The 8627-nt window shown below is 38.7% G+C and overlaps 2 non-coding genes across 2 annotated transcripts; both read right to left on the bottom strand.

Moving 5' to 3' along the window:
* Nucleotides 1-2786: 2786 nt before the first annotated feature.
* Nucleotides 2787-2859, bottom strand: TRNAV-CAC (transfer RNA valine (anticodon CAC)). The gene has a single exon. It is a non-coding gene; the product is annotated as a tRNA-Val (tRNA).
* A 915-nt stretch (nucleotides 2860-3774) lies between these two features.
* On the bottom strand, nucleotides 3775-3847 carry TRNAV-AAC (transfer RNA valine (anticodon AAC)). The gene has a single exon. It is a non-coding gene; the product is annotated as a tRNA-Val (tRNA).
* Between the last annotated feature and the right edge of the window lie 4780 nt (nucleotides 3848-8627).

Raw genomic sequence — 8627 nt, forward strand, 5'->3', positions numbered from 1 at the left:
TTTTGCTTAAAAGGAAGTTTACATTGAATGTGTTACTTTTTTCCACATAGTTTAGTTGTTTGCTTTTGTATTTAAAGGAACTATATATTTTGAAACAAACAGGATTTTTATAATATGGGATTATGTTTTCTGCTAAAATTGTCAATAAAAAATAAACCCAAAATCGTAGTTCTCTTGGTGAGGGAAGCCAAAATATATTATCAGTTGGCAATAAAACCAAGAATTTCATATATATCAGGTTGATAGCAAACTACTTCAACAGCGAAAACGGCTTGTTTTTACTGGGGATTGAACCCAGGACCTTCTGCATGTGAAGTAGACGTGATGACCACTCCACTATGAAACCTGTGAAATCCTGCAAAGTAATGGCATTTAGAGACGAGTTTTGACCGCCAGGGGAAAAAAAAAAAATAATTTGTAGTTCTGTTTGTGATGGAAGCCAAAACATTCCGTCATTCGGCAACAATGCCGAGAACTTCATATATTGTAGTTGAATAGCTTATGATTTCAACACTAAGAACAGATTGGTTTAACCGAGGATTGAACCCAGGACCTTCTGCGTGTTAAGCAGACGTGATGACCACTACATTATGAAACCTGACAAAAAGTTACTGTGTATTGGCTAGCAGAGCAGAATTGTGACTGACGGGGCCTTTTTATTGCTGAAGGAAAGTATTTTTGGTTAATGAAACATTTACAATTATTATTACATATTTTACCAGTTTTATTCCTACAAAGGGATTTTGCTTAAATTGAAGTTTATATTGAATGTGTTACTTTTTTCTCCATAGTTTGGTCTTTTGCTTTTGCATTTATGGGAACTATATATTTTGAAACAAATAGGATTTTTATAATATGGGATTATGTTTTCTGCTAAAATGGTCAATAAAAAAGAAACCCAAAATCGTAGTTCTCTTTGTGATGGAAGCCAAAATGTATTGTCATTTGGCAACGAAACCAAGAATTTCACATATTACAAGTCGATAGGAAATTACTTCAACACCAAAAACAGATTGGTTTCACTGGGGATTGAACCCAGGACTTTCTGCGTGTGAAGCAGACGTGATGACTACTACACTATGAAACCTTTGAAATCCTGCAAAATAATGGCAATTAGAGACGAGTTTTGACCGCTAGGGGAAAAAAAACAAATTCGTAGCTCTGTTGGTGATGGAAGCTAAAACATCCCGTTATTCGGCAACAAAGCCAAGAACTTCATATATTGTAGTTTAATTGAGTATTATTTAAACCCCAAGAACAGATTGGTTTTACTGGGGATTGAACGCAGGACCTTCTGCGTGTTAAGCAGACGTGATGACCACTAGTCTATGAAACCTGATGGAAAGTTACCGTGTATTGGCTAGCAGAGCAGAATTGTGACTGACGGGGCCTTTTTATTGCTGAAGGAAAGTATTTTTGGTTAATGAAACATTTACAATTTTTATTACATATTTTACCAATTTTATTCCTACAAAGGGATTTTGCTTAAAAGGAAGTTTACATTGAATGTGTTACTTTTTTCCACATAGTTTAGTTGTTTGATTTTGTATTTAAAGGAACTATATATTTTGAAGCAAACAGGATTTTTATAATATGGGATTATGTTTTCTGCTAAAATGGTCAATAAAAAAGAAACACAAAATCGTAGTTCTCTTGGTGATGGAAGCCAAAATATATTATCAGTTGGCAACAAAAGAAAGAATTTCATATGTTACAGGTTGATATCAAATTACTTCCCATCATTCGGCAACAAAGCCTTATTCCTACAAAGTGAATTTGCTTAAAAGGAAGTTTACATTGAATGTGTTACTTTTTTCCACATAGCTTAGTTGTTTGCTTTTGTATTTAAAGGAACTATATATTTTGAAACAAACAGGATTTTTATAATATGGGATTATGTTTTCTGCTAAAATGGTAAATAAAAAAGAAACCCAAAATCGTAGTTCTCTTGGTGATAAAAGCCAAAATATATTATCAGTTGGCAACAAAACAAAGAATTTCATATGTTACAGGTTGATAGCAAATTACTTCAACAGCAAAAACGGCTTGTTTTTACTGGGGATTGAAACCAGGACCTTCTGCGTGTGAAGTAGACGTGATGACGACTCCACTATGAAACTTTTAAATCCTGCAAAGTAATGGCATTTAGAGACGAGTTTTGACCGCCAGGGGAAAAAAAAAAATAATTTGTTGTTCTGTTTGTGATGGAAGCCAAAACATCCCGTCATACGGCAACAAAGCCAAGAACTTCATATATTGTAGTTGGATAGCATATTATTTCAACACTAAGAACAGATTGGTTTCACTGGGGATTGAACCCAGGACCTTCTGCGTGTTAAGCAGACGTGATGACCAGTACACTATGAAACCTGATGAAAAGTTACTGTGTATTGGCTAGCAGAGCAGAATTGTGACTGACGGGGCCTTTTTATTGCTGAAGGAAAGTATTTTTGGTTAATGAAACATTTACAATTATTATTACATATTTTACCAGTTTTATTCCTACAAAGGGATTTTGCTTAAATTGAAGTTTATATTGAATGTGTTACTTTTTTCTCCATAGTTTGGTCTTTTGCTTTTGTATTTATGGGAACTATATATTTTGAAACAAATAGGATTTTTATAATATGGGATTATGTTTTCTGCTAAAATGGTCAATAAAAAAGAAACCCAAAATCGTAGTTCTCTTTGTGATGGAAGCCAAAATGTATTGTCATTTGGCAACGAAACCAAGAATTTTACATATTACAAGTCGATAGGAAATTACTTCAACACCAAAAACAGATTGGTTTCACTGGGGATTGAACCCAGGACCTTCTGCGTGTGAAGCAGACGTGATGACCACTACACTATGAAACCTTTGAAATCCTGCAAAGTAATGGCAATTAGAGACAAGTTTTGACCGCCAGGGGAAAAAAAACAAATTCGTAGCTCTGTTGGTGATGGAAGCTAAAACATCCCGTTATTCGGCAACAAAGCCAAGAACTTCATATATTGTAGTTTAATTGAGTATTATTTCAACACCAAGAACAGATTGGTTTTACTGGGGATTGAACACAGGACCTTCTGCGTGTTAAGCAGACGTGATGACAACTACTCTATGAAACCTGATGGAAAGTTACTGTGTATTGGCTAGCAGAGCAGAATTGTCACTGACGGGGCCTTTTTATTGCTGAAGGAAAGTATTTTTTGTTAATGAAACATTTACAATTTTTATTACATATTTTACCAGTTTTATTCCTACAAAGGGATTTTGCTTAAAAGGAAGTTTACATTGAATGTGCTACTTTTTCCACATAGTTTAGTTGTTTGCTTTTGTATTTAAAGGAACTATATATTTTGAAACAAACAGGATTTTTATAATATGGGATTATGTTTTATGCTAAAATGGTCAATAAAAAAGAAACCCAAAATCGTAGTTCTCTTGGTGATGGAAGCCAAAATATATTATCAGTTGGCAACAAAACAAAGAATTTCATATGTTACAGGTTGATAGCAAATTACTTCAACAGAAAAAACGGCTTGTTTTTACTAGGGATTGAACCCAGGACCTTCTGTGTGTGAAGTAGATGTGATGACGACTACACTATGCTACCTGTGAAATCCTACAAAGTAATGGAATTTAGAGACGAGTTTTGACCGCCAGGGGAAAAAAAAAAATAATTTGTAGTTCTGTTTGTGATGGAAGCCAAAACATACCGTCATTCGGCAACAAAGCCGAGAACTTCATATATTGGAGTTGGATAGCGTATTATTTCAACACTAAGAACAGATTGGTTTCACTGGGGATTGAACCCAGGACCTTCTGCGTGTTAAGCAGAAATGATGACCACTACACTATGAAACCAGGCGAAAGTTACTGTGTATTAGCTAGCAGAGCAGAATTGTGACTGACGGGGCCTTTTTATTGCTGAAGGAAAGTATTTTTGGTTAATGAAACATTTACAATTATTATTACATATTTTACCAGTTTTATTCCTACAAAGGGATTTTGCTTAAATTGAAGTTTATATTGAATGTGTTACTTTTTTCTCCATAGTTTGGTCTTTTGCTTTTGTATTTTTGGGAACTATATATTTTGAAACAAATAGGATTTTTATAATATGGGATTATGTTTTCTGCTAAAATGGTCAATAAAAAAGAAACCCAAAATCGTAGTTCTCTTTGTGATGTAAGCCAAAATGTATTCTCATTTGGCAACGAAACCAAGAATTTCACATATTACAAGTCGATAGGAAATTACTTCAACACCAGAAACGGATTGGTTTCACTGGGGATTGAACCCAGGACTTTCTGCGTGTGAAGCAGACGTGATGACCACTACACTATGAGACCTTCGAAATCCTGCAAAATAATGGCAATTAGAGACGAGTTTTGACCGCCAGGGAAAAAAAAAACAAATTCGTAGCTCTGTTGGGGATGGAAGCCAAAACATTCCATCCTTCAGCAACAAAGCCAAGAACTTCATATATTGTAGTTTAATTGAGTATTATTTCAACACCAAGAACAGATTGGTTTTACTGGGGATTAAACGCAGGACCTTCTGCGTGTTAAGCAGACGTGATGACCACTACTCTATGAAACCTGATGGAAAGTTACTGTGTATTGGCTAGCAGAGCAGAATTGTGACTGACGGGGCCTTTTTATTGCTGAAGGAAAGTATTTTTGGTTAATGAAACATTTACAATTATTATTACATATTTTACCAGTTTTATTCCTACAAAGGGATTTTGCTTAAATTGAAGTTTATATTGAATGTGTTACTTTTTTCTCCATAGTTTGGTCTTTTTCTTTTGTATTTATGGGAACTATATATTTTGAAACAAATAGGATTTTTATAATATGGGATTATGTTTTCTGCTAAAATGGTCAATAAAAAAGAAACCCAAAATCGTAGTTCTCTTGGTAATAAAAGCCAAAATATATTATCAGTTGGCAACAAAACAAAGAATTTCATATGTTACAGGTTGATAGCAAATTACTTCAACAGCGAAAACGGCTTGTTTTTACTGAGGATTGAACCCAGGACCTTCTGCGTGTGAAGTAGACGTGATGACGACTCCACTATGAAACCTGTGAAATCCTGCAAAGTAATGGCATTTAGAGACGAGTTTTGACCGCCAGGGGGAAAAAAAAAAAAATAATTTGTAGTTCTGTTTGTGATGGAAGCCAAAACATCCCGTCATTCGGCAACAAAGCCGAGAACTTCATATATTGGATTTGGATAGCGTAGTATTTCAACACTAAGAACAGATTGGTTTCACAGGGGATTGAACACAGGCCCTTCTGCGTGTTTAGCAGAAATGATGACCACTACACTATGAAACCTAACGAAAAGTTACTGTGTATTGGCTAGCAGAGCAGAATTGTGACTGACGGGGCGTTTTTCATTGCTGAAGGAAAGTATTTTTGGTTAATGAAACATTTACAATTATTATTACATATTTTACCAGTTTTATTCCTACAAAGGGATTTTGCTTAAATTGAAGTTTATATTGAATGTGTTACTTTTTTCTCCATAGTTTGGTCTTTTGCTTTTGTATTTATGGGAACTATATATTTTGAAACAAATAGGATTTTTATAATATGGGATTATGTTTTCTGCTAAAATGGTCAATAAAAAAGAAACCCAAAATCGTAGTTCTCTTTGTGATGGAAGCCAAAATGTATTGTCATTTGGCAACGAAACCAAGAATTTCACATATTACAAGTCGATAGGAAATTACTTCAACACCAAAAACAGAAAAAGTATTTTTGGTTAATGAAACATTTACATATATTATTACATATTTTACCAGTTTTATTCCTACAAAGGGATTTAGCTTAAATCCACTACACTATGAAACCTTTGAAATCCTGCAAAGTAATGGCAATTAGAGACGAGTTTTGACCGCCAGGGAAAAAAAAACAAATTCGTAGCTCTGTTGGTGATGGAAGCTAAAACATCCCGTTATTCGGCAACAAAGCCAAGAACTTTATATACTGCACGTTGATAGGGGATTATTTCAACACCAAGAACACATGGGTTTCACTGGGGATTGAACCCAGGACCTTCTGCGTGTGAAGCAGACGTGATGACCACTACAATATGAAACCTTTGAAATCCTGCAAAGTAATGGCAATTAGAGACGAGTTTTGACCGCCAGGGGAAAAAAAAAAAATTCGTAGCTCTGTTGGTGATGGAAGCTAAAACATCCCGTTATTCGGCAACAAAGACAAGAACTTTATATACTGCAGGTTGATAGGGGATTATTTCAACACCAAGAACACATGGGTTTCACTGGGGATTGAACCCAGGACTAGAGCTGAGCGAACCGGTCCCGGTTCGGCTCGAGGTCGGTTCGCCGAACGGAGGTCCCGTTCAAATTCGGTTTGACGAACCGAACTCGAACTGCATAGGAAACAATGGCAGGCAATCACAAACACAGAAAAACACCTAGAAAACACCCTCAAAGGTGTCCAAAAGGTGACAAACAACTCACAACACATGGGAAAGTGACAAGGACATATACTCATGTGAAAACAAAAGAGCAGGACAAGGAAAAAGAGGAGGACACACAGATATATGAGTATATGCAAGGAAACATCGATTCCATTATTGTGCAACTTGAACCCTGCTCATTTTAGGCTTCCAATCTTGATAAATTGCCTGAGCTCGCCACGTACGCCTTGGGGATCTTGTCGTGTCCTGCAGCCAGCGTTCTCTCGGAACCTGTCTTCAGTGCTGCTGGGGGTCTGCTGGCAGATAAGCACACATGTCTGTCCACTGAAAATGTGGACATGGCTCTCAGAGGACTTTTCTTCCCCTGGGTCAGCCAGGGGACGGGAAAGGCACGCGTATTTTTGAGAGTGCTTCATGCAAAGCATCTTTTTCATTTTGAAAAGGGGGATTATTATTATTATTATTATTTATTTATAGAGCACCATTAATTCCATGGTGCTGTACATGAGAAGGGGGTTACATACAAAATACATATACAAGTTACAGTAGACAGACTAGTACAGAGGGAAGAGGGCCCTACCCTTGCGGGCTTACATTCTATAGGGGATCAACTGATGCCAGTCAAGTGGGGTGTGTGTGGCCCAATTAGTGGAAACGAGGGAGACTGTGGTTGGAGTCCCCTCGCTGTGTCTCTAAAAGAACCAAGATGAACAAGTCATGGCTCTCAGAGGACTTTTCTTCCCCTGGGTCAGCCAGGGGACGGGAAAGGCACGCGTATTTTTGAGAGTGCTTCATGCAAAGCATCTTTTTCTTTTTCAAAAGGGGGGGTCAACCGATGCCAGTCAAGTGGGGTGTGTGTGGCCCAGTTAGTGGAAACGAGGGAGACTGTGGTTTGAGTCCCCTTGCTGTGTCTCTAAAAGAACCAAGATGAACAAGTCATGGCTCTCAGAGGAATTTTCTTCCCCTGGGTCAGCCAGGGGACGGGAAAGGCACGCGTATTTTTGAGAGTGCTTCATGCAAAGCATCTTTTTCTTTTTCAAAAGGGGGGGTCAACCGATGCCAGTCAAGTGGGGTGTGTGTGGCCCGGTTAGTGGAAACGAGGGAGACTGGGGTTGGAGTCCCCTTGCTGTGTCTCTAAAAGAACCAAGATGAACAAGTCATGGCTCTCAGAGGACTTTTCTTCCCCTGGGTCAGCCAGGGGACGGGAAAGGCACGCGTATTTTTGAGAGTACTTCATGCAAAGCATATTTTTCTTTTTCAAAAGGGGGGGTCAACCGATGCCAGTCAAGTGGGGTGTGTGTGGCCCAGTTAGTGGAAACGAGGGAGACTGTGGTTGGAGTTCCCTCGCTGTGTCTCTAAAAGAACCAAGATGAACAAGTCATGGCTCTCAGAGGACTTTTCTTCCCCTGGGTCAGCCAGGGGACGGGAAAGGCACGCGTATTTTTGAGAGTGCTTCATGCAAAGCATCTTTTTCTTTTTCAAAAGGGGGGGTCAACCGATGCCAGTCAAGTGGGGTGTGTGTGGCCCAGTTAGTGGAAACGAGGGAGACTGTGGTTGGAGTCCCCTCGCTGTGTCTCTAAAAGAACCAAGATGAACAAGTCATGGCTCTCAGAGGACTTTTCTTCCCCTGGGTAAGCCAGGGGACGGGAAAGGCACGCGTATTTTTGAGAGTGCTTCATGGAAAGCATCTTTTTCTTTTTCAAAAGGGGGCTCAACCGATGCCAGTCAAGTGGGGTGTGTGTGGCCCAGTTAGTGGAAACGAGGGAGACTGTGGTTGGAGTCCCCTCGCTGTTTCTCTAAAAGAACCAAGATGAACAAGTCATGGCTCTCAGAGGACTTTTCTTCCCCTGGGTCAGCCAGGGGACAGGAAAGGCACGCGTATTTTTGAGAGTGCTTCATGCAAAGCATCTTTTTCTTTTTCAAAAGGGGGCTCAACCGATGCCAGTCAAGTCGGGTGTGTGTGGCCCAGTTAGTGGAAACGAGGGAGACTGTGGTTGGAGTCCCCTCGCTGTGTCTCTAAAAGAACCAAGATGAACAAGTCATGGCTCTCAGAGGACTTTTTTTCCCCTGGGTCAGCCAGGGGACGGGAAAGGCACGCATATTTTTGAGAGTGCTTCATGCAAAGCATCTTTTTCTTTTTCAAAAGGGGGGGTCAACCGATGCCAGTCAAGTGGGGTGTGTGTGG

The sequence above is a fragment of the Anomaloglossus baeobatrachus genome, chromosome 2 (assembly GCF_048569485.1).
Source record: "Anomaloglossus baeobatrachus isolate aAnoBae1 chromosome 2, aAnoBae1.hap1, whole genome shotgun sequence".
NCBI lineage: Eukaryota > Metazoa > Chordata > Amphibia > Anura > Aromobatidae > Anomaloglossus > Anomaloglossus baeobatrachus.